Source organism: Mustela nivalis, assembly GCF_964662115.1.
Source record: "Mustela nivalis genome assembly, chromosome: 5".
Classification (NCBI taxonomy): Eukaryota; Metazoa; Chordata; class Mammalia; order Carnivora; family Mustelidae; genus Mustela; species Mustela nivalis.
In genome coordinates, this window is record NC_139024.1 from 58,240,121 (window position 1) to 58,267,131 (window position 27,011).

At 41.0% G+C, this 27,011-nt stretch overlaps 1 protein-coding gene and 1 long non-coding RNA gene across 6 annotated transcripts in view; one reads left to right on the forward strand and one right to left on the reverse strand.

Moving 5' to 3' along the window:
• The window catches only part of LOC309864903, a 32,764-nt gene extending 19,076 nt beyond the window's left edge, over positions 1-13,688 (forward strand). Inside the window, exon 4 of the long non-coding RNA XR_014311833.1 lies at positions 13,507-13,688. This is a non-coding gene — a long non-coding RNA (uncharacterized lncRNA). The remainder of the gene's footprint in view (positions 1-13,506) is intronic.
• The window catches only part of PHACTR2 (phosphatase and actin regulator 2), a gene marked incomplete at its 3' end in the record, with an annotated part of 257,615 nt that overhangs the window by 152,613 nt on the left and 77,991 nt on the right, over positions 1-27,011 (reverse strand). The window lies entirely within an intron of this gene.

Here is a 27,011-nt window from a genome sequence, read left to right on the forward strand (position 1 = left end):
CTGCTCGGTGGGGAGCCTGCTTTTCCCTCTCCCACTTCCCTTGCTTGTGTTCCGTTCCCTCTCTCACTGTCTGTCTTTCTGTCAAATAAATAAATAAAATATTTTTTTAAAAAGAAGTAAATTTCATAATGAAAATAGTAATTCACAAATGACCTGCAAATTCATTGTCTATGACAAAACGCGAATGTACCTTATTTTATTGTGCTTTGCTTTATTGTACTTCACAGATAATTGTGTTTTTCATGAATTCAAGGTTCGTGGCAACCCTGCTTTGAACAAGTCTATCAAACCCCATTTTTCTAACAGTATTTGTTCATTTCATGGCTCTGTGTCACATTTTGGGGATTCCTGCAACATCACACTGTTTCCTTCTTTTTACACTTGTTATGGTGATTTGTGATCTGTGATCTTTGATTTTACTATTGTAATTGTTTTGGGAAGCCATGGACTAGGCCCATATAAGACACTGAACTTAATAAAAGCAGCTCTGGCTGCTTCACTGATTGGCCATTGCCCCATCTCTTTCGCTCTTCTGGGGTCTCCCTACTCCCTGAGACACTACAATATTGAAATCAGGCTAGTTAATAACCCTACAATGGCCTCTAATTGTTTAAGTCAAAGGAAGGGTTGCATGGCTCTCACTTTAAACCAAAAGCCAGAAATGATTAAGCTTAGTGAAGAAGGCATGTTGACAGTTGAGACAGGCCAAAAGCTAGGCATCTTGCGCTAAACAGCCAAGTTGTGAATGCATAAGAAATGTTCTTGGAGGAGATTAAAAGTGCTACTCTAGTGAACATACAAATAACAAGAGAGCAAAAACAGCCTTATAGTTGACAGAAAGTTTCAATGGTCTGGGTAGAAGATCAAACCAGCCACAACATTCCCTTAAGCCAAAGCCTAATCCAGAGGAAGACTCTAACTCTTCAATTTTATGAAGGCTGGAAGAAGTAAGGAAGCTAAAGAAGATAGTGTGAAGCTAGCAGAGGTTGGTTCATGAGGTTTAAGGAAAGAAGTCAGCTCCATAACATAAAAGTGCAAGGTGAAGCTGATGGAGAAGCTGCTATGAATTCTGCAGAAGATCCAGCTAAGACCATTCATGACAGGGGCTACACTAAGCAACAGATTTTTAATGTAAATAAAATAGCCTGACATTGGAAGAAGATGCCATCTAGGACTTTCATAGCTAGAGAGGTAAAGTCAATGTCTGGCTTTGAAGCTTCGGAGGACAGGCTAACTTTCTTGTTATGGACTAATGTGGATGGTGACTTTAAGTGGAAGCCAACGCTCATTTACCATTCTGAAAATCCACTGGCCCTTTCGAATTATGCTACATCTACCCTGACTATACTCTATAAACGGAACAGCAGAGCCTGGATAACAGCATATCTATTCACAACATGGGTTACTGAATATTTTATCCATTGTTGAGATCTACTGCTCAGAAAAAGAAATTCTTTTCAAAATATTATTGCTCATTGGCAATGTACCTGGCCACCCAAGAGCTCTGTTGAAGATGTGTAATGAGATTACTGTTGTTTTCATGCCTGCTAACACAATATCCATTCTGCAGCTCATGGATCAGAGAGTAATTTTTATTTTCAAGTTTTATTACTTAAGAAATATATTTTGAAAGGCTACTGCTACCCTAGATTGTGATTCTTCTGATGGGATCTGGCAAAGTAAATTGAAAACTTTCTGGAAAGGATTTGCCATTCTGGATGCCACTGAGAACATCTGTGATTCATGGAAAGTGGTCAAAATAGGAACATTAGCTGGAATGTGGAAGAAGTTGATTCCAACCCTCATGCAGGACGTTGATGGAAGTTTAGGACTCCAGTGGAGGAAATAACCACAGATGGAGTGGAGAAAGCAAGAGAACTACAGTTAGAAGTGGATCTTGAATGTGTGACCTAATTGCTGTAATTCATGATAAAACTTGGAATGGATGAGGAGTTGGTTCTTATGGAGGAGCAAAGAAAGCGGTTTTTTGACAAGGAGTCTACTCCTGGTGACGATGCCATGAAAACTGTTGAAATGACAAGGACCTAGAATACTATATAAACTTCATTGAGAAAGCAGTGGCAAAGTCTGAGAGGACTGATTCCAATTCTGAAAGAAGTTTTGTGGGTAAAGTTCTTTTAAATAGCACTGCATGCTAGAGAGAAATTATTTGTGAAAGTAAGAGTCAACCGATGCGGCAAACTTCACTGTTGTCCTCTTTTAAGAAATTGCCACAGCCATGCCAACCTTCAGCAACCATGCCCTGACCAGTCAGCAGCTATCAATATCAAGGTGCGAAACACCCCCCGCAAAAAGATTGTACCTAGTTTTTTAAAAATTTTATTTATTTATTTGAGAGAGAGAGAGAGAAAGAGAGTGCACACACACAAGTCAGGGGGAGGGAGGTGAGGAGCAGAGGGTGAAGGATAAGACTTTCTGCTCAGCAGAGGGCCCGATGTAGGACTTGATCCCAGGACCCTGGGATCATGATGTGAGCCGAAGACAGATGCTTAACTAACTGAGTCACTCAGGTGCCCCAGATTATAACTCGTTGAGAGCTTAGGTGATGGTTAGCATTTTTAATTAAAGTATGCATATTGTTTTTTTTTTAGACATGATGCTATTGTATACTTGATAGACTACAGTATAAATTAAACATAAATTTTATATGCACTGGGGACCAAAAAATTCCGTTAACTTGCTTTATTGCAATATTCACTTCAGTATGGCACTCTGGACCCCAACCTTCAGTATCTCTGAGGTATGCCTATACACCATGTTGAACACGTTAGCCAAGATGAACTAACACGGGGCAATGTTTCAAGATATGACAATTGTGGCACCTGGCTGGCTTAGTCAGTAGAGCACGTGACTCTTGATCTTAAGGTTGTGAGTTCAAGCTTCACAATGTGTGTGCAGCTTACTTAAAAATAATAATAATAAATAAAGATATGACAATTATCAAGAAAGGTGGGATTTCTATAAAAGTCATAATTAATCTTATATTTTAAACTGGTGAACCAAATGGTATAATCACACTTTCCCTGCAAACCAACCACCTACACACTGTCTCATGGACCACAGATGACCTTAAGTAATAGACTGATTGCTCTTTGAGAAACACTGACATAAAGCATTCAGAAATAGGTTGCAGCATATATGGCAAGTAATATATAGTAAAGGTGATAGTTCAAACGAATCATAAAATTAATGAACAGTGTGAAGAAATACATTGGCAAAGAAAATAAGTCAGGATCCTTACATTACTCCTTACATAAAAATGTATTTCATATATATAACGAAATATACATAACATTTCATATATACAGTAAAACGTATCTAAGATTTCATATGTAACAAAAGAGAAATCATAAAATCAATAGAGAAATGCATGATTCAATTTTTAAAAAATAAATTACGAATGGGGCAACTTTTCTAAATGAGGTACAAAACCCAGAAAACTTTAAAAGCTTTATAAAGGTTATTAAAGAAATAAAAAATTCTGCATTTGCTCTATTTATGAAAAGGCATAACACCCGTAATATAAAGAACCATCATAAATCAAGAAGAAAACCCTAGAGTAAAATGGGGGAATGTTATGAGTAATGAAGGGATTGATCACAGAAAAGAAGAGCATGTGACCAGGAGTAAACAAAAACAAATTAAAACAATAATTAGAAATTATTTTTCAACTCTGGATTGTCAGATTAAAAATCTCATAATATTAATTGTTGCTGAGGATGGGGGAAAGGACACTTTCATATATTGTTTGTGATAGTATAAATTAATTTAGAAGGACAACTTGGCTGTATCTGTCAAACTTTAAAGAGCACCTTTTGATCTCACAATTTCACTTTGAAGAATTTGTCCTGTAGACAAATTTAAGTCAATGAAGATTTCTGACTATGTGTGGTTATTTTGTAACAAACATCCTAAATGTCAACCCTCCCTCTCCAAAATGAACTAGTTAAATACATTTGGGAATGTCCCAGTAATGGAACCTTATTTAAAATATCCATACCCTTCCAGTTACAAAATAAATCAGTCATGGAGATGAAAAGTACAGCATAGGAAATATAGTCAATAATATTATAATAACTTTTAATCACAGATGGTGGTTATATTTATTACGGTGAGCACTGTGTAATGTATAGAATTGTTGAATCACTATGTTGTACCTCTGAAACTAATATAACATTGTACAGCAGCTATATTTCAATAACAAAAAAAATGTTTTAAGTGAATAATACCTTGGGGTGCCTGGGTGGCTCAGTGGGTTAAAGCCTCTGACTTCGGCTCAGGTCACGATCCCAGGGTCCTGGGATCGAGCCCCACATCGGGCGGGCTCTCTGCTCAGCGGTGAGCCTGTCCCCCCGCCCCCGCCTGCCTCTCTGTGTACTTGTGATCTGTCTGTCAAATAAATAAATAAATAAAAATCTAAAAAAAATTTACTGTTATATAACAAAATGTATAATCTAATTTGGGCTAAAAAAAAATATATATATATACACTATATGTAAGTGAATAACATTTGCTATCTGTGAATAACAAGAAAGTAAATAGGATAACTGCCACATTATGAATATTGACATATATTCATATTTGAATGAAGGAAGGAAGAATTGTCTACCACCTTAATGATAACAGTAAACCTAGAGAAGGTTCAATTTCTTTTATAGCAGCTAAGTGTTCTGTGCATAAAAATTACTTTAATTTCTATGGTTATCTCAATCAGTTTGTTCTTCCTTTAAAAAATGAGAAAAAGACCTAAAATATTGGTGCCTTAGATTTATAATGACTTGTTAATTTGTGACTATCAGATCCCCTGGGGACAAGGCCATGTTTTATATCTGTTGCAATATCTGTTTTCTTTGCCAGCCACAACCGATGAGCAAATATTCGTGGCATGCAAATCACCCAGGATTTGCCTGCAGCGATCTGCACATGCCCAGCTGCACACTCATCAGCTTGACACCTTACAACACAGATGCTGTTGGCCTTTATCATCTTTGGCATGAATCCAAGGCTCATTCTCCGATAGAATAGACAAGAGATAGAATAGACAAGAGATAAATCACTGAACCGGCTCAACCTGGCTATCATCAGACTCCTTGGTTGTGAGCACTGCTCATACAGTGAATACAACTGATCAGCAGCACGAATCACAAGTGGCCCCAAGACCTCAATTTAAAAACCCACCCAGCTCTTCTTCAATAGCCTCTGAGTATATAAGTACCATCATTTCAAATATATGCACTATCATATAGTGACGTGAAAACATGCAAGTTTCCTTTTCAGCAAAGTTGCTCTCTCATCACATGAACAGGACTAAGTGTTCTGATTCTAGCAAGATCAGACAGCAGAGAATATATTTGTTTAATTGCAGTCTTTGAAGAGAATGGTACATTCTTAGGTGACGACTTTCTAGAAGAGAACGTAAAACATATTAAGATGTTCCTTGAAAGGGGTTCTAATTCAAGAATTATAATGTTATTATTGGGTTATTTGCAAGGAGAAAAGAAATCTTGTTAAAATTTTCTGCATGAGATTATTTTACTTCCCCAGTGTACAACAAGCCTGTTGTAGTACAGTCAACAATGGGATCTACAGACACATTTGTGCCCACCGATGTTTTCTAAAAGTAGAATGAAATACAATGGTCGTAGTCATTCCATGATACTGCCTTTGTTTTTAAACCAAGACTCTTTCTACTTCAATCTCAAACCTATAGTTCAGCTTAAAAAGAAAAACAGGGCATGGAAGAGGAGGGCCTGGCTGGCTCCGTCCGTTAAGGGTCCAGCTCTTGATTTCGGCTAAAGTCATGATCTCAGGGTTGTGAGATTGAGCCCCATGTCAGGCTCTGGGATGGGCATGAAGCCTGCTTAAGATTCCCTCTCTCTCTCCCTCTGCCCTCCCAGCCCCTTCCTCTCTTAAAAAAACAAAAACAAAAGCAAAAACAAAACAGGGCTGGGGTGCCTGGGTGGCTCAGTGGGTTAAAGCCTCTGCTTTCGGCTCAGGTCATGATCCCAGGGTCCTGGGATCAAGACCCGCATCATGCTCTCTGCTCCACAGGGAGCCTGCTTCCTCCTCTCTCTCTGCCTGTGTCTCTCCCTACTTGTGATTTCTCTGTCAAATAAATAAAATATTAAAAAGCAAAAGATATAGAAGAACTGGACATCCATTTGAAGACAGAAAGAGAGAGAGAAAGAGAAAGGAAAAATGACTTTAGGTACAGATCTTACACCCTTGGCAAAAATTAACTCAGAATGGATCATGGACCTAAATGTAAAACACAAAACTATAAGACTCCTGGAAGATAATATAGGAGAAAACCAGGGTAACTTTGGGTACATGATCATTTTTTAGACAGCACCAAAGGTATGACCCATAAAAGAAACAACTGATAAGTTAGACTTCATTAAAATTAAAAACTATTGCTCGTTGAGGGGTACCTGCCTGGCTCAGTCTGTGAAGCATGTGACTCTTGATCTCAGGGTCATGAGTTCAAACACCATGTCAGGTGTACAGATTAAATAAATAAATAAATAAAACAAATAATACACTTAAATAAATAAACTTTTAAAAATTAATAAATAAAACTTTAAAAACTATGAAATTTGTGCTCTGTGAAAGGCAATGTCAAGGGAATGAGAATACAAACCACAGGATGGAAGAAAATATTTGCAAAGGACACATCTGATAGATGACTCTACCCAAAATATACAAAGAACTCTTAAAACCCAACAATAAGAAAATGAACAACCTGATTAAAAAATGAGCAAAAGATCTAAACAGACACCTCTCCAAAGAAGACATACAGATGGCAAGTAAGCCTATGAAAAGATGCTCCACATCATACGTCATTGGGGAACTGCAAATTAAAACAACAAGATGCCTTACATACCCCTTAGACCGGCCACAGCACAAAACATTAAGAGCCCCCTGCACTTTTGAGGATGGGGAACAACGGGAACTCTCATTCGTTGCTGGTGGGAGGCAAAATAACATAGCCACTTTGGAAGACAGTTTGACAATGTCTTATAAAACAATTAAAATCTACCATACAAGCCAAGAATTGTGCTCCTTAGTATTTACCCAAACAAACTGAAAACTTACGCGTATACAGAAGCCAGTGCATGAGTGTTTATGGCAGCTTTATTCATAATTGCCAAGACTTGGAACCAACCAAGGTGTGTTTCAATAGGTGAATGTGGGGGCTCAGTGGGTGAAAGCCTCTGCCTGAGGCTCAGGTCATGATCCCAAAGGTCCTGGGATCGAGCCCCATATCGGGCTCTCGGCTTAGCAGGGAGCTTGCTTCCCCCTCTCTCTCTGCCTGCCTCTCTGCCTATTTCTGATCTCTGTCTGTCAAATAAATAAATAAAATCTTAAAAAAAAATAGGTGAATGGATACATTAACTATGGGACATCCAGACAGTGGAATATTATTCAGTGTGAAGAAGAAATGGGCTGGAGTGCCTGGGTGGCTCAGCCGGTTGAGCATCTGACTCCTTCTCTTGCCCTCAGCTCAGGTCTTGATCTCAGGGTCATGAGTTCAAGCCCTGCGTGGAGTCTACTAAAAAAATAATAAAATAAAAAGAAATGGGCTTTCAAGCCATGAAAAGACATGGAGGGAACTTAGATGCACATGACTAATTTAAAGAAGGCAGTCTGAAAATATGACATGCTAGAAAAAGCAGAACTATGGAGAGAGTTAAAAGGGAGAGGGATGAAGAGGCAGAGCCCAGAGGATTGTGGGGGGCAGTGAAACTATTCCGTATGACATTGCAATGACAACTGCATGTCATTACACATCTGTTAAAACACCAGCAAGAGTGAATCCCCGTGGAAACTAGATTTCAGGTGATAATGATGTGTTAAAGCAGGTTCATCGATTGCAACCGATGGGCCGCTCTGGTGGGGGATGTCGACGGCAGGGCAGCTACGTGTGGAGGCAGGGGCATATGGGAACTCTTTGGACTGACTGCTCAATTTTTCTGTGAACACAAAACCACTCTAAAAAGTGGATTACGAATTTTAAGAAGTCAAACATTCAAAGTTCCTTATTTGCCAATATTTATAAATTCCAGCTAACCCTTTACTAAGTTGGACAGGAGTCTAAATAGATTTTTTTTTAAAAGATTCTATTTATTTATTTGACAGAGAGAGATCACAGTAGGCAGAGAGGCAGGCAGAGAGAGAGGGGAGGAAGCAGGCTCCCCACTGAGCAGAGAGCCGGATGCAGGGCTCGATCCCAGGACCCCGGGATCATGACCTGAGCGGAAGGCAGAGGCTTAACCCACTGAGCCACCCAGGTGCCCTTAAATAGATTTTTTTAATTTGAAATAAAAACTTAAGTAAACTATAGGTACGCAGAATAAGTTCTAAAAGCATGCTTATTGTCCCCCGGATAGAAGCTGTCTAAAGAACAATATTATGCAGATCTCAAAAAAGCAGCCTTTTCTAGGTGAGTTTTAGTCAGTTGCTTAAAATGGGGAAAGGAAACAGCTCAAGTTTCTCATTTTGGTGGCTAGTGTACTTTTGCTTCTCCAATTCTAGAAAAACATACATGAAGCATTGACTTAGCATCAGGTCAAGGCAGGGTCAGGGTGAAGCGGGTTTAGGGTGGGGAGAGGCCTGCCATGTGAGTCATCTCAGTCCCTTTCTCAGACTCCAAAGGCCGATCTGTACCAATGTGTTTCTGGCTTAGTTCTAACACTACTTATTTTCTCATATTAGTTTCAACTCCCAGAATAAATGGCATTTTACCATAATAAAGATGGATTCATAACCCTAGAAATGGAAGAGATTTGATTTTTTTAAAAAATGGCACTGCAGGGGTGCCTGGCTAGCTCAGTTGGTAAAGCACGCAACTCTTGACCTCAGGGTTGTAAGTTCAAGCCCCAAGTTGGGTGTAGAGATTACTTAAAAATAAAATCTTTTTTTAAAAAAATGGCATTACAGAATATAGACTCTCAGAGTTTTCATTATTTTCGTCTTTTTCTACTCACTCTGTTTCTTAAAAATGTTTTATAGTGTGCCGGCCATTTATGAGAAACTTAACATTTCTAAGATGTACGAAGAGTTCCAAGGACCAGGCTGCAAACTTGTCTTTGTTGATGAGACTCAGTTTGTGGGATTTAGAAATGAAGCTGGACATTATAGGTCAAAAACCCAGCTAGATTCGTGGGCTTCTTTTCCCTGTTACAATGAGAAAGTCTTCATTTCAATTTGGTACATACGGAACAGGTGGGGGTTATGTAATATCTAACTCTCCATGCATTGTGTCACTCAAGGAGATTTAAGCTTCTACAGGTGATAGGGATGGAACGAGGAAGTGGAAGAGACCCACTTTCCTTGTAGAAGCTTAAATCTCCTTGAAGTGACACCATGCATGGAGAGTTAGATATTACATAACCCCCCCTTATTAAATCTTATAGGATACGGAGGTTCAATTTTTGTGTGAAGTACTTTAACTCCTTATGACTTTTTAAAAAAAGATTTTATTTATTTGACAGAGAAGCACAAGCAGGAGGAGCAGGTAAGGGAGAAGCTTGGGAGCCTGCCTCCCTAAGCAAGGAGTCAGATGCAGGGCTTGATTCCAGGACCCTGGGATCAGGACCCCAGGCGAAGGCAAACGCTTAACTAACTGAGCCACCCAGGCGCCCCTACTTATGACTTTCGACAAGAGGGTTAGGTCAGAGGGAAAGAAGAAAGGATCTGTGGTATGATTCATTGCTATAGCTTGTTGCAACCTTTGAAAATGTGATTGTTGTGCATTGGTTGTGAAGATGACCTATAAGTAAATTGTGAAAGGGGGGTAGGGTTGAAAAGATCCCTTCACTGCTGCCCCAGGTGAATTAAGTATGACTGACTTTCGATTCAACAAAGGAATTTACTTTCCCTTATTAAGAGTGTTGTGGAATTCAATCTTATGATCTTCACTAGTTTTAAAAATAATGTGTCAGGACTGGGGATTTACAAATATTAACTCATGTAACCTATGTAAAGACCCCATTATGGGTTAATGATAGCTGTTTACAGAGTATAAAATGGTTATTACAAGAGTTTTAACTTAGCGTTAAGTCATAACCAGGGAATAAATGTCTCAGATTAGTAACAAAATTTGGGTAAAATTAGAACTTGATATACATTATTTACAGAGTTCCTTAATTTATATATGTCACCAAATCAAAGATTTGGTATATTAGTGGATTATTTCTTAAATTTCTTCTAAAAGATAGAGTTAATATGCTTGAGGGTGGCTTCCTAGCCATACTTCTTTTTCTCACTGTTTACACCCATACAAAGTAAGAAACATTTTTAAACAATAGTAAAATAAAGACTTTAATTATTTAATCTTAAAGAATATTTGTAAATATTTATCTTAATATCGTAAGAAAGACTCAGATCCTGTTGTCGACGTTATTTTGGTCGTATACCCAAGACTTGCATCTTCCTCTTGCCACAGAGGTCACCTTAACGGAACCTGCAGACTGCAGGAAGGTGGAAATATGCCCGCAGAATTTCTGTTGACTGCTTTTCAGAGGTCAGCTCGTATCACGCCGTCCGCTCGCTCACAAGGCCTCTGATGCCACATATTACAGATGGCACATTTTACAGGTTGTTCCCAGTGATGACTAACACATTGCAGAGAACACTCTAGATGAATCTGAGCAGCAGCCTGAACACTCCTTTAATTTGAATTTCATTATCTCAGGGCTGAGAATTCTTTTATTCTTTTTTTTTTTTTTTAAAGATTTTATTTATTTATTTGACAGAGAAAAATCACAAGTAGACGGAGAGGCAGGTAGAGAGAGAGGAAGGGAAGCAGGCTCCCTGCCGAGCAGAGAGCCCGATGTGGGACTCGATCTCAGGACCCTGAGATCATGACCTGAGCCGAAGGCAGTGGCTTAACCCACTGAGCCACCCAGGCGCCCTAGGGCTGAGAATTCTTGTCCTGGAGAGCACACTGCTCTGTTTTGGGCTCCCTTTCAATAAGTATCTCCTTGGAATTTTTTCTTCCCCTTGGCAGCACAGTCAACAAGTAAACAACACCACAGTTCTGTGTGCAGTGACACCACCCTTCAATCTAAAGGCCACCTACACAAGGGAGCCTACACATGCTCCATAAAGCGACTAGTAAAATCTTCAGCCTCCTCATACCCACAGGTCTCACTAATTTGGATCACCTTCCATGCCAACACTCTAGGACATTCTGTGGAGGCACCATAATGAGGCCAAACTGTATTTCTCCATCACAGAGAGGTACTGGTTACTATGGAAAAAAGCCCAAATTACCTAATTTAATATTTAACTGACTCCTTGCCAAAAGTGGGACTTGATATAAATTCAAATGCTAAAACTCCACTTGTTTTTAACAATACCATTGGGAGGAAAATTTACACTGGGTACCAGAAATATGTTCTACTCTTTCTGAGATGGTAGAATTTTGCCCCTCTTAGCAGACCTGGATGGCCACCTTCTAACTTTTTTTTTTTTTTTCCCAGAGAGATGTCTGGGGAAAGGATGTATGGTCATATAATAGATCAATATTCATACTTGGAATTAGAAAATTTTATTATTCTATGGCCTTCCTTAGGAAAACTATACAGTTACACCTCCCACATTTATAACAACTATATAATTATATAGTTATAATATATATAACTATCACCACCACCTTCTATATTGATTAAGCATGGGCTTTGACTTCTGTTAAGCACTGGGCATAAAGAGATGAATGAGGCCAGTTTTGCACAAAAGGATTTGCAGTCTAGCAAAACATTTACCTCCTTTCCCATTGGCCAGGAAGTGCAAGAGAAAATACCTGGGTAACCCAAATACAGCCTGGTGGGGGTTGACATTAGCACTGCTAAAGTCAGACTGCTCCAGCAAGAAAAACCACTCTGATAGGCTGACTAAGCAACGCCCTGCACTCCCAGATATACATGTCCTAATCCCTAGATGGAGGTGAGAATATCCTGGGTAATCTGGGTGGGCCCAATCTAATCATAAGAGTCCTTGTAAAGGGGAGACAAGAAGGTTGGAGTTGGAGGGAGAAGATGTTGGGACAGGAGCAGGAGTCAGAGATGAGAGCATGTTAGGCTGCTGGCTTTGAATATGGAGAAAGGAGCCACGTGCCAAGGACAGTGAGTGGCCTCTACAGGACAGTTTTAAAGGCAAGGAATGGATTCTCCCCTAGAACTTCCAAAGGAATGCAGACCTTTCTACAGTTAACTTCTAGCCTCCAGAACCTGAAGATAATGAATTTATGTTGCCCTAAGCCACTAAGTTTGTAGCAATTTGTTACAGCAACAATAGGAAATAAATATAGACATGCTACAGACCCAGAAGCTAGATCTGGTTCCCAGCACAAGGGGAAGAAAAACTTGATCCTATAATTCTTTTTTTTTTTTTTTTTTTAAGATTTATTTATTGGGGCAGAGGGGCAAAAGGAGAGAGAGAGGGGAAGCAGACTCCCTGTAAAGGGCTGAGCCCCACAAGAAACCAAGAGTCAGACACTTAACCCACTGAGCCACCAAGGCATGATTGGTTTTTAAACAATCATGCCATAATTTACAGAGCCAGGTGAATATCATCTGCCTAAAATCAGTCCTATTGTGAGCTGCTTCACTTATGGCTCAGAACATTTTTCTAACTTGGAATTGCCATCAAAGATGAAGGAAAGAAGATGTACAAATGGCCAAGAAGCACAAGAAAGAAAGCTCAACATCATCAGTCATTGGGTAATCCTAATCCGAACTGCAATAAGATTATATTTCACATCCACTAGGATGGCTATTGCTAAAAAGGCAAAAACAAACAAACAAATAAACAAAACCCCAAAAAACAGAAAGTAACAAGTATTGGCGAGGATGTGCACAAATCAGAACCTCATATGTTGCTGGTGGGAATGTCAAATGGTGCAACCCCTGTGCTAAACAGTTTGGCAGTTCCTTAGAAAGTTAAACAGAGTAATGACGAGGCCCAGCAATTCTACTTCTAGGTATACACCCCAAAGAAATGGAAACAGGCCCTCAAACAAATACACGTACTTAAGCATTCAAGGTAGCACTACTCACAGCAGCTAAGGGGTGGAGACAACCAGATGTCTATCGGTGGATGAATGGCTACACAAAATGTGGTCTCTCCATACTATGGAATATTGTTCCGCCATAAAAAGAAACAGAGTACTAAGACACACTACGATGAGGATGAGCCTCAAAAATGTTATACTAAGTAAAAGAAAGAAAAGGTCATATACTGTATGATTCTACTGATACAAAATATCCAGAATAACTGAATCCACACAGAGAGAAAGCAGATTAGTGTTTTGGGGGGTAGGGGTGAGGGGGTAGAAATAAGAAATGATTGCATAATGGGTGCAGAGTTTTCTTTGGGGTTATGAAAAGATTTTGGAACTAGACAGAAGTGGTAGTTGTACAAGACTGTGCATGTACTAAATACCACTGAAATGTACACTTTTTCTTTTTTTTTTTAATGTAGGCTCCTCGCCCAGTGTGGAGCACAACACGGGTCCTGAACTCACCGCTCTGAGATCAAGAGCTGAGCTGAGATCAAGAGCCAGCTGCCGAACTGACTGAACCACTTGGGCGCCTGCTGAATTGTACGTACTTTAAAATGGCTAATTTTATGCGAATTTCACCTCAATTAAAAAACAGGTTTTTTTTTGTGTGTGTGTGTGTGTGTGTGTTTTTTTTTTTTAATGAAAAAAAGCTTGTCTTGAATTCTCCACGGCATCTACCCCAGTAACGGACGGAGCACGCTGGCTTTGGCTAGGTGCTTGATAAATATTTATGAAATTGAACGATAGAAAATATTCATGCCCTGCAAGTAAATTTATTTTTTGGAACTAGTCAAGATCATTCCAGGCGCAGCCCGCTGAATAAGATGGGTTATCAAATGAACTCATGCCATCTGAGTTACAAAAAGAATTAAGTGTAACCACAAAGTAAAAGACTGCTGTCAGAAATACATTTCCCCCCATCTGGCAAGCATGAACTTGGTTTTCAAACACTGCAGCCTAAATGTCCCTTCCCCTTGAAGCTTCCCCTACCCTGCCAAGTGGAGCTTACCTCCTGGGCCTTCCACCTTAAACAGTTCATAGCTACCTAACCACTTCCAGTTCTATAACTTCTCTGTCTTCCCCAGAATGGTGTCAACTCGTAGGAAAGCAACGGTTCTAATTTATTGACATACACTTAACAAGAAGCCCCATGTTGGCAGAGAGAGAAGGCTTTGCAAATGTTTGTCCAACGACAGAATGAATGAACTCATGAAAAACCGAATGAATAAAGTTTTGTTCTGGTTTGTGAACAGGCTCCAAACACAATTCTAAAATTAGAATTTCAAATTTGTTTTGAGTAATATCAACATTCTGCAATGAATGCAATTCTTGAAAGAAACGTTCTTCAGCTGTTTAAATTCTCATGTCTTTGCTAAAATCCATCCCGCCCTTTAACTGGCGTGCCTTATACATTCTGCCTGGGGGGACAGGGGTGCACGGCATAGTCAGGCAGGTGCTCTTAAGACCAAAGATTTTTGGAATAAACATGTGCTAACTTGTCCTCTATAAGGGTACACAACAGATCTTTGTCACCAAGGAAGAAATGTTTTAATATTTTTGTAATCAAGTTGCCACCACGATTCTGCCAGTCTTCCCTTATCTCATGGGAACATCCTCTGATAACAATGCCGTTTTGTGCTAAATCTCAAACAAATCTGGGCCACTGCAGGTTTGTCAGGGGTGGGGGCAGTCATGTAATTACGTGCCTTCGTTCTGTTGCCACACAAAACAAGATGAAATTCTTAGCATTTTTCTTCCACCTTGGACCACTTCTTGAAACTTGAAACAGCACGAAACTTAAAGGATTCAAGCAAATTGAAATAAGGGAAAATAGTGTTCACCCGAAACTACACCAAACTAATAGAAGATTTTAAGAAGCTATGCTTATAAATCTCCCCGGCTTTGTAACTTGGTCCTGTGCAGAGGGCCACCGAGCAGGCTGAAATTCACATTACTCACCACAGCAGGCTTTCCTTTTCCTCATGGCCCTTCTCACTGCCTGGCCTTTGTCAGATATTTGTTTACATGTTTATCTTCTGTTTACCCCAACAGAACGGGAACCCCATGGTAACACAGACTTGCTATGTCCTACAGGTGCTGTGTTCTCTGCAGCTAGAAGAATACCTAACGCAGAAGGTACTCGGTGTGCATTTGCTGGCTATGTCTTTCATCTAAGCTTTATTTTAAAATTGTGATCATTAAAGGAGAGAAGAAAGAGGTATTTCAAAGTGATTCAAAACCATACGCTTCACTCAGGTATTACTAACAATTGCAAAACTCCCACACTCCCGAAAGGAACTAAATCTATTGGAGGCATATTGGGACAAGACCCGGGAAGATACAAAACAGTCGCCCCTTGCAGAAAGTGAATTGCAAATCAACTTGAAGCAGAAACTGATTTGATAAGGTATCCTACGGAGCAGAAACTGATTTGAATGAACTGCCCGATGGCAGTGTAGTTTAAATTCTGAGTCACCAAATAAAACTTTGCTATCTCTCAAAAGAAACACAATTCTGGCACAGAAATGATCCTATCCTATTCTATATATGTGACCATGTTTTTACCATGAGACAAACAATGCACTCAGCAGATACTCCTAACAGGACATTGGGGCATCAGTCCTAGATCTGCTCCACTCTGATCCTTGACTCCTGGTTCACTGATCTTTTTTCCAGTTCCTGACTGTGTTCACCACCTCTCATTTCCATTGTTGTTCTCAAGTCTTAGATGCGATGACAAACTCAGGGCTGCACCTGTACATGCCGTCTGCTCAACTTCCCTTAGGAAGCACATCTCCTGACCCAGTTTACCCTTGGGGTCTTTCCTTCTGGCCTGAAGCCCCTCCAGGGAAGTTTGAACAAATGCCCCCCGCCCCCCATGGGAGACATAGGGTATTTACCCATCTGAACACAACCACAGGTCCCCAAAATAAGCTGCTTCCTCCAACATTAAAAATGACTGGACAAGATGGGATTGGGAGGGAGACAAACCATAAGTGGCTCTTAATCTCATAAAACAAACTGAGGGTTGCTGGGGGGAGGGGGGTGGGGTTATGGACATTGGGGAGGGTATTGCTTTGGTGAGTGCTGTGAAGTGTGTAAACCTGGCGATTCACAGACCTGTACCCTGGGGATAAAAATACATTATATGTTTATAAAGAATTAAAAATTTAAAAAAAAAAAGACTGGAAATGGGGGCGCCTGGCTGGCTCAGTGGGTTAAAGGCTCTGTCTTCAGCTCAGGTCATGATCTCTGGATCCTGGGGTTGAGCCCCACATTGGGCTCTCTGCTCAGCAGGGAGCCTGCTTCCTCCTCTCTCTCTGCCTGGCTCTCTGCCTACTTGTGGTCTCTGTCAATTAAAAAAAAAAATCTTAAAAAAAAAATAAAAGAATGGAAATGTATTCCCAAATTGCTTATTTTTACCTATAAACCTCAAGTCTACTCTCAACATAGGAAGACAGAAGAAAATCCAATTAGAATGTTCTCATTGCACTAATATTGTATGCAAGTTAATCACCAGGAGTCTTGGTCCCAAGAACTAACAAGATTTTGCTGATTAATAAAAGAACAAGTTCAGTAACAGCACGGGTTGGGGCAGGGTGGGGAATGGACGGGGAGGCTGGGCCTTCCAACCATTCATCCCAAGTGACTGTGGGGTTTGCACCTATGTTGGTAGCATCAGGGATGCACACAGGATACATCCTGTAGTGACTGTGGGGTTCATCCCAAGTGACTGTGGGGTTTGCACCTATGTTGGTAGCATCAGGGATGCACACAGGATACAACGTGTCCCCCCACGCTCATGCGAAGATGTGCTGCAGTCCAGTTAACCGAGTAAAACAGAATTATTGCCTTTGAAATAAAAGCAGTACATGATTATTGTAAAAGCAAAACCAAGAACCCTCAAACAAAATAGAAAAACATGAAGTAAAATATAAAACTTCCTCTTTCATTTCCCAGGGATTAAGAACTGCTAATAGCTTGGGCTATGTTCTGTTCAGACATTGTTCATGCATGCACAAACAGATTCTATAACTTTCACAAGCTTTACATGCCCTCATCACATTTGCTTATTTTCAACAATAGTTCAGAACTATTTCCCTCTCCTCTGGGTATTATTACTAAGTTTCGCCCCACCTCTACATATTGAGGACAAGGGATAATTTAAGGACGCTGATATATTAGGGTGTGTTGGTGGCTCAGTTGGTTAAGCATCCGACTTTTGATTTTGGCTCTTTGATTTCAGGGTCGTGGGATGGAGCCCCATGTGGGGCTCCGCACTCAGCAGGGAGTCGGCTTCAATTCTCTCTCACCTCCTCCCTCGCCCCCCCCACAGCCCCATGTTCTCTCTCTCTCTCTCTCTCATAAAAATCAATCAATCAATCTCCTTTTAAAAGGATACTGATATATTTTAGGTATTTTGAAAAACAATTTCTCTTTCTAGAGAATGTAATTAGACATGTTTAAGGAAAATGGATAAAAAGTATTGCTAGGCTGACCCTTTTTCAGATTGAGGACTGGCTTCTTTTTACTCCCTCCCTCATTCGTTCGGTATAATCAAATCCTCCTTGGGCAAAACAATTTTCTTCTATGTATATGGTACTTCCTTCTTTATACAATACCAAATTCAATACACTTGTGACTGTAATTCTATACACTTGTGACTGTAATTCTATACACTTGTGACTGTAATTCTTACACGTTCTGTCTTCCCCTCCAAGGAATCCTTACAAAAATATACGATTTAAATTTGGTGTAATGGCAGTCAAACAGAAAAAAAAAATCAAGATTCCCAAGAACTATTCCTGGTTGTGTCAGGACTTTACCAACATCATCAAGCAGGCAGCTGTGTTTTGCATTTTTGCATCCAAGTGCTTTCCTTTCAGATTCTCCTTCTCTCCTTAAACTTTTAAAAATGTATATAATGAAAAAGTACACACATGCCAGTGGGCTATATGGAACATTATGCAGCTTGGTGACAATGGTCCGAGCAGGGAGTCAGCCGGCAGGAATTTATATAGCGTGTGAGGCTTAAGGAAATGAAGAAGGTGACGCTGCCCTCGAGCAGGGCCCTGGCCGGTGGGGAGAGCTCAGGGAGTGGGGAGCAGAAGGACTTTCACTCGGGGATAGGCGCAGGAGTCACAAGTCCGAAAGACAAACAGGAATTCTGCAATCCCGCACATGAAATATGGGGAATGGATGGAGCACACAGCAAAGCAGAGAAGTGAGAACACACAGCGTTGGGGATGAGATGAGGAGTTTGGGGTGTGGGGACCCAGCCGTGTGACTAGAAGCAGGTCGGAATGTTGGTGACCCAGGCGGGTGGCCATGTGGACAAGTGCTTTGTGTGAGATCTTGACCTTTCATTTTATCCCGAGGGCACGGGCAGGATCATTGAAGATTTTGTCCAGGACTAGGAAATACACTGAGCAGCCACTTCGTCCAAGTAAATGCAAAAAAATTCACGACCTCCAGCCCCTACAATATGAATCACAGGAGAAGGACTCTGGCCCTCCTTGGGGAGGGTCTGTGCAATAGTATCCTGGACAGAAGAGAACAATCTTGATTATCTGGTTTCCCAGGCCACACAAGATAAGAAACAGCACCCATCAATGTCTTCACGTCTATAGGATGGATGGGAATGAATCTGACGGTGGTGATCATTCCACCATGTATGTGAGTCAAGTCATTGTGCTGTGCGCTGAAACTTAGCCGGTGCTGGGTGTCAGTTCTACAGAGAGCAGAAGAAAAGGAACAGCACGGGGGAGGGAAGGGCAGTGGGAGCTGCCAGAAGCGGGTTCTGGACCACAACAGGAAGGGACAACTGAGGGTCAGAAGACGCAGACAGGAATTGGGGGGGGGATGTGGGGAGCCAGCCAGGGCAGGGGGACGGTGGGGGCCTTGTGACCACCTGAGGATTCCATTAGTTAACGTTGGTAACAATGTAAAATGCATGTTGAAGTGTGAAACCAGTTTATTGTGATGTTATTCTACCGGCCGGGTATAAATCAACCCTCTGCTTGGATGAGGAAAGTGGGGCCTGTGAGTCAGCCCCAGGCCCCATGCCAACACGCGGAAGGGGACCAGCCAGGCACGGATCCTCCTTTTCCTATTCGGAGTCTAGTTTCCTTGCGCCACTCCAAATGTTAGAGTATGTTCAATTTGAGAAGGCAGGGAGCGGCGACAAAATATAAGCAAGAGCTGCAATTTAAGAATGATTCTCACTCAAAATATAAAGTTACACCTTGGCGGTGAAAGGGGAGTTTCTTCACAGCAGCTGGCCACCTGGGCTGCTCCAGAGAGAGGGGCTGGGACTACATCACCGGCTGCCCTTCTGGGTGGAGGGGGCCTGAGCAGGCTCGTGGCGCCCGGGAGCTCATTCCTGGTCTCCTGAGGTTCCTTCATTGCCCACTCACACCAAATCGAGTAAATCAGAATAAAACACGTGCAGTCCTTCCAACATCTTCTGTCAACCCCTTTCCTAAACTAGCATCTACCTCAGTCCATCTAATTTGTCCAAATCCCCAATCTGATACTCCAATCCCTGCTCTGGAACTAGACCTCCACACTCAATCTCTGTGGGAAAATGCCAGGGCTTCCCTAATCCTCCTACTCTTGTCCCTTCCCCCGGGTTTGTACTGTCTCTCCATCTGCTCCCACCTGCCATATCAACATATGTCCTTTGTATGCTTGGTCCGCTAACTAATGAGTCTCTACTGGAATTTCCAGCTGATTTCCAGTCCCTGATCACCTGATGGCGTATCCCAGCACAGACAGCTTCAGGATAATGGATTGGAACAGTTGTGTCTCACGGACACTGTGACCAAAGCCATTTGGCTGTCCTCCCCAGAGACGGCCTTTGTGGCCGGAACAAATATAACCATTCCCCTGAAAAACAATATTGCATGCAATCCAAAAGGATAAATTGTGTTCGGCTTTTCCTTCTGTGTAAAAGTCAATGGGAATCAGATTTGGCATGGCCCATGACTCAGGAGTTGGCAAATGGCCAACCGACACTCAACCCGATCTTGTATGTTAATGCAACGTTTTCCACGTGTTGAACTGTGTATGGGGCTACTCTCTGATAATAAATAAATAAATAAATCTACTTTTTGTTTGTTTGTTTCCTATCTGTAAAAGTGGAGCTGATCATTTGAAATGTTTACATAATTCACTGGCACACGGTGAGAAATGAACTATATCAGTGGATATTTTTCAAGATGAAAGGGGTATGATCTAGGTATGAACAGCATTCTAAAAAAATAAATCACTTATCTCGAGTCCTGCATTCATAACGTAATTTTGTGAACCTGGTGTTAAAATAACCCAGGCATCCAAAAGTATATTAGAAGTTTTTTTGAGTTTTGAGGCTTCATGAAAAGCTGCGTTGCAACCCTTGGGGACAAAGCCTATGCGTGTTAGTATAAGAGACATCTTTGTTTATAGACCCTTGAGATTGTGACAAAAACTGACACAAGCCAGGAAATGTAAAAGTTAACGTTGGTACTTTGGGCTAAATAGATGCTAGGGGAGCTGCTGTTTTTCCACAAAGTCTGGTTTTTAAGGACAAGGTTGGCTTTAATTTCCAACTCTCTGGCTTTTTACAATGAGAGTCATAGTCACACAGTTATTTAAACAAATGTCTTTGAACTTGCTTCATTTAAAAAAGTGACTCTGAGGTTAATGAGTGTAAAATGCTTATTGTTTAAGCAAACGAGTTGGCTCTACCTACTGACGTCTCCTGGGTAAGTGCCACAGACTGAGCAGGAGGGTTTTTGTGAGGACCAAAGTCTCACGCAGGAAACCCAAGATACTTTCACTCTTCCACCACGCTGACTGTTCTCTAAGGTCATGATTGGTCATCTTTCCCTTCATCCCCTTATTAAAAATGCCCTAAATGGAGCTGCTTGTTAAAAAACAACAAAAACAACAATGGTTGCCAAATTTCTCTTACTGAGTAAATAACACCCAAGTAATATGAAATGCAAAGAGAGGCATCCAGCAGGTGGTAAGTTAAAGGCCTGTGGGTGGATAAGTTTTTAAGCAGGTCCCTGTGAACAGTGGGGAGCTTCGCTGAGGGCCTCTCCACCGTGAGTGGATACAAAATGCACCACCACTCCCAGGCAGCAGTCTCACCGAGAGATGCTTTGTTTCCAGGTCGACGAAGGCCTCCAGGAGGCCAGACACAGCGTTTTTGTAAATGACACGCAAGATCTTTAAGTTTCTAATAATTATGTACTTTTATATCACAACAATCAATTTTCTCAATAAGACACAAAGCAGAGGAAACCTGCTTTGTCTGAACGGCTTCTTTATATCTCTCCCTTAGACTGACAATGGGTCTTAATGGGGTGTGCGGTGGTATCTGCAGTGAAATCCTCTCCTCGTTGTTGTTTTGATTCAGCGACCCTTCTTCCCATGGGAGATTCTGAATTAGTAGGTTGTGATGTGGGGCTGGGATGGTGATTGACTGAAAGGTGGATAAATATATAGGAAAGAAGACAGACAATAGGTAGGAAGGTAAATAGGCAGACAAACAGATAGCTAGACATAAACAGGTAGGTAGGTAGATAGACAAATTTTAATTCTACAAGTGATTTTGATGGGCTCTCCATGGCTCCTCTCTTAAGTGGTATATGGCCATGTCATTCAACTACCAATAAAAATTGATTCATACTTTCTCTGTAAGTACTAGCACACAATAAAAGAGGCACCTCGGGCTTTATTTCAGCCAGTTTTTGAAAACGTAGTTTCTGTCAGGTGTTGTGTGAAGTGAGGAGTTCACAAAGGAGACATGCCCTTGTCCTTGAGGAGCACGTGGCCTCGTCAAACAGGCTGACACATAAAGTAGCTTTACAGTTTACCTGCTAATGTGCTAGTGGGTAGGAGTGTGTTCTGCGGAAGGAGAGGAAAGAGAACACTAATTCTACCCAGAAGAACTACAGAAGACTCCACAGAGGAAGGGACACTTGAGCTGGGTCTTACTCAAGGAGAAGGCTCTTCAAGACGGCAGGAAGGGATGTGGGAAAGTCAGAGGTTTCCACAGAGAAGGATCAGCATGTTTAAATTACGTGTGTTTCTAAGGTGTATTGAGAAGTGGGTTAGGGGGATGGGGAGAAGGGCCATTAGGATGGGGATATGAGGTGCCCTTGTAGGGCAAGGGGTGATGCTACAGGCAGACTAGGATGAGGGCTGGACCCTTGGAAGGCTCCTTTGTTATTCTGGGTGGGGGAGGGGAGAAGAGGATGCTTCATTTGTAGAAACCTTTAGAGTTAGGATCCAGTCCAGCATTGGGCTCACTGCTCAGCAGGGAGCCTGCTTCCTTCTCTCTCTCTGCCTGCCTCTCTGTCTGCTTGTGATCTGTCTCTGTCAAATAAATAAATAAAATCTTAAAAAAATACTTATAGAGTTAAGAACTCTATAAGTATAGAGTCATTTTTTCAAGCGATCCTCATAACCACATGAAATAATTACATTTTTACTGAATGTTATTGTTCTCATTAAAAGGTATTCATTAAGCCAGTGTAAAAAGCACCAGTTATCAACCAAAATACTCAGAAAACAAGCTATCAAATCATCCCTCACTTTAATATTTAAGATCAGTTCAAAATGATCTTAAACTCATTCTGAGGTGTGTGTGTGCATGCGTGTGTGCGTGTGTGTGCGTGTGTGTTTTTGGAGGGGAGAAGTATAAGATGGAACAGGACCTATTTCTCTATCACTAAAAAGCAGGACGCCTCTGGTGAGTCACATGATATAACAAATATAGCATCGGTGTCTAATAGTGGCTCTGACCCAGCCAGTCGGCACAGATACACAGTTAGTGACGATTAAATCATAGCAGTGCTATTTGGGGTCTAATAATGTACCTCTTCTGTTATATAAAACTTGACAAGGGATGTTTAACATCTCTTATTAGTTAAAACTCACATGTAAAATCTCACTAGATAATCGTTTTTGCCACCATGGTGACTCTTCACTCAGTATTTAATTTGCCTGGGAGACACTGGAGGAGAAAACGCGCTTCCTGATTAGGAAGTAGGTGATTAAGTCTCTCCAGAGCTGCCTTCTTTGATCAGGTCCATAAACTCCAGAAGGATGGGTTACGGAAAGCTTGAATTCCGTTTACTTTATTCCTATCCTGATATGTCTTCCAGAAGCATGCTCTTGACTCTGCTTTTTTTTCTTTCAGCTGTATCCTTGGAGACTTTACTCTCTGAGCCTCTGGTCCCACCTGCCATCAGGGAAGTCCCCGGCACAAATCCTCAGCTAGATTGGCCTGATACTCAGGGAAACAGGGAGGGGGCAGACAAGTCAGCTTCTTACTCCTACAAGGTAGTTATTTCTGAGGGTTGGTCTTATTTGTTTTCACCCTGGTTGTCCATTTGAATATTCTGGGGAACTTTTAAACAAATACCAGTGTCCTGACCCCTCTCCAGGGACTCTGATCTAATTTGTTCAGGGTGAGGTCCAGAGATTGGAATATGTTAAAAGCTCTCTAGGTGATTCTAATGGGCAGCCAGACTTGAGAGCAACCACTCTAATTCGTTGGAGGACACAACAGATGGCTCTGATGTGCCAACTGGCCTCAAGATGCCTACAATCTGGTTGGGGGGAAAAAAAGATGCAAATAGAAAGTAATCTCAGAATACCATCAAGTACAAAGCTCTGTGGTGAGTTCTTTTAGTGCCCTGAGAAGAGACAGGGCTCCAAGGCCAGTTGGGAAGATGGGGTATGTGCTGGGTCTTGAAAGGTGGCTGAGATTTTGTTACGTTCCCTCTTCCCATCCCCACTGCCATCACCCCAACCAAGCACTTTCTAAGAAGATTTCATTCTTAGGAACTTCCATCTTGCTTCTCTCCTCTCTGTTCTTCCCATGTTTATGCCTTGAAATCATCAATCCTACCAGGCCATGCCTCTGCCTCAAACCCTTCCAAGGCCCCTGAGAGCTTGTAGAACTATGTCGAATCTCAGACCCTCCATGACTGGTCTGGTGGTCTTTCTCATTACCAGTCCCTTCCTAGCAAGATGATCTTGCTTTTGTTCCTCAAACATCCCCATCCCTTTCCTGTCTTGGGGCTTCTGTATCTGCTGGTCACTCTGCTTGGGACACTTTTTCCCTGGCTCTCAAGGGACTGATTTCCTTTTACTCCTCAGGTCTCAGGCTGCATGTCACCTTCTCAGGGAGGCTGTCCTTGACCAGCCAGTCTGGAGTTTTCCTCCACCCCAACCTCGTTCCCTATCCACATGCCAGTTTATGAACTTAACAGGTCTAATCACGACCCAAGAATTTTCTCTCTTCATTATTAAGTTTTGCTTTTCCTGCTAGAAGGAGCTTCTATGATGTCAAGCTTTGGCTCATTCCTTGGTGTCCATGCTACCAGCACAGTGCCTGGCTCAGAGTTAGTGACAGAGAAACAGCTGGATATATGGATGAAAGAATGAACAGCGAGGAGGGGATGGCATTGTAGGTGGGAAGAAACAAGAACAAAGAGAAGGGAGGAGTCTTGTATAGAACACACAGAAGACCAGACCTGTGGAAGCAGAAGATATGTGGGCTATAACTGAAATAAGGGTGAGCAAGTCATGTACAGTTACTGATAGCTGTTACTAATGAAAGTCAGAATTGAAACCACACCTGTTAAGGTATAAGAAAACTGCACCAGGACCAAATGACTCAGGTCTAAGAAAGGAAATCATGTCTCTAAAACCCAGAAGGTAATGGAGCATAATTTTAGTCACTATACATAATTAGAAGATCAAATATTTGGAAAAAACTGGTTCATGTGAGGAAATTCAAAGTGTAATTTGGGGGGACAGATAGCTGGATGTTGGGGGTCCATCTTCTATCATGAGAGACTGTGGACTCTGAGAAGCAAACTGAGGGTTTTAAAGGGGAGGGGTGTGGGGACTTAGGTGAGCCTGGTGGTGGGTATTAAGGAGGGCTCCTATTGCATGGAGCCCGGGGTGTGGTGCATAAACGATGTATCTCGGAACACTGAAAAAATAAAATAAAATGAAAAAAATTATTCAGAGTTACTTATGGAAAAAGTCTGTATGTACTTTGTGTCAAACATGTGTTAACCTATCTCTGAAACCACGACTTCTCTTGACTTATCTGTCGAAATTTGAATAAATGAGAGTATTATTTCACAGCATGTCTTCCAATCTTGTAGTGGTTCAGAGTCATGGAGAGTCTGAAAAGAGGTAATGTACAATGTAACATGTTAGCATTACTGGGGAAGGATCTAGTTATGCACAGGTGTGGTGAAAGCAAAACCCCCATTATTCTGTGATCTTCCTTGAACTATGATCTTTCTAGAGGAAAATGAGAGCGTAAGTTTCTTCCATATTCCAGAAAAAATTGTCTAAATATTAAACTATCACTTAAAAATACTTCTATGCCTCTTTTCATAATTTCTATTAATGATCCTAATGTTATAATACCCTTCAAATGAAATTTTTAAAGATTTATTTTTATTTTAGAGTGAGAGAGTAGGTTGGGGGTGGAGGTAAGGGACAGGGGAGGGGGAGAGAGAAACTCAAGAAGACTCCACTCTGAGCATGAAGCCCGACACAGGGCTCTATCCTAGGACCCTGAGATTAGACCTGAGCTGAAACCAAGAGTTGGTTGCTTAATTGACTGCAACACCCAGGCGCCCCCATAGTCCCAGCTTCAAATGAAATTTTTGAATATTTTTTTATGGCAGTAATAAATCTCATAGGTGGACTCTATAAAAAGGTATTCTATTTTATGAATGATTGTGAAAGACACTTCACAACTACCTTTTTTTCTTACACATGTACTGATCTCTAGTAAACTATTCAGATATATTATAATACCGTGTTTGACACTGAAATTTGAAAATGAATTTCCTTTTGGAAAAATTGTCCTAAATTAATGAAATGACATATTTGATTTAACTTTGAAGCATTTCTTATATGATTCCTACATCCCAGGCACTGGACTTGATGACACAGAAGATATAAAGTTGAAGAACCTCTAGCCTCAAAGAAATGTGAGATTAAAAATATGCTGGGTTGAATTTTGCTATCATCAAAAAAATCTGGATTCAAGTTTATAAATCACCCACAAATTTATTGAGTGAGTTCATACTTAGCCTCAGTTTCCCCATGTTTGACTTGGGGAAAATATTCTTTACTCACCAAAAGATTGCAAGTATTAAAAAAGAGAGAGAGAGAGAGAGAGAATGGTTGCAAGTATTAAGGATGTAACAGGTGTAAAATACTGAAATTGATGTCTGGAGCATAATAGGGCTTCAAAAAAGATAATCATTCTTCCTTTCAAGACATTTAATATTGAGTTAAATATGACTTGCCTTTGTTATATACACTCTCAATGCCTGACTTATAAACTAGAACTTCAAAATTAACTTCTTTACATATAAAACCTCCTAACGTCCCTTTTTAACAATGCATATGAAATGTTATTTGAATCAATAAAACCTGCACATTACTCCTAATTTCAAAGACGTAGTTGCATTCCATTCATTTCCAAAGCTGACTAAGTCTAGCTGCCTCTCCTTCTTCCCTGCATCTGAGGGTGATGTTAATGAGCAATGAAATGCCCCAAAGCCTAGAAATAAGGAAGGAGGAATCCTGGACATAAATAACACAGATACTTAATTTCAGAATAAGCAAGCTCTGATATTTATCCAAGTGAATAGTTTGCTAGTTCTCCCAAAATGGCTTCTATATGAGGAAACAGAAAATGGAGAATTCAGGAGAGGAAGCATAGGATGAAAATGAAAAGCAAAAATGAAAATGAAGGGATTTTAACAGTGATTCTCAAATCTGAGTTCTACACCCTGTTACCAGGCATCCCCCAGAGAACCTGTGGTTAATATGACCGGGAAAGGCTGCGATCTCGATTCTAGATTGTGGGACTTCACAACAAATATTA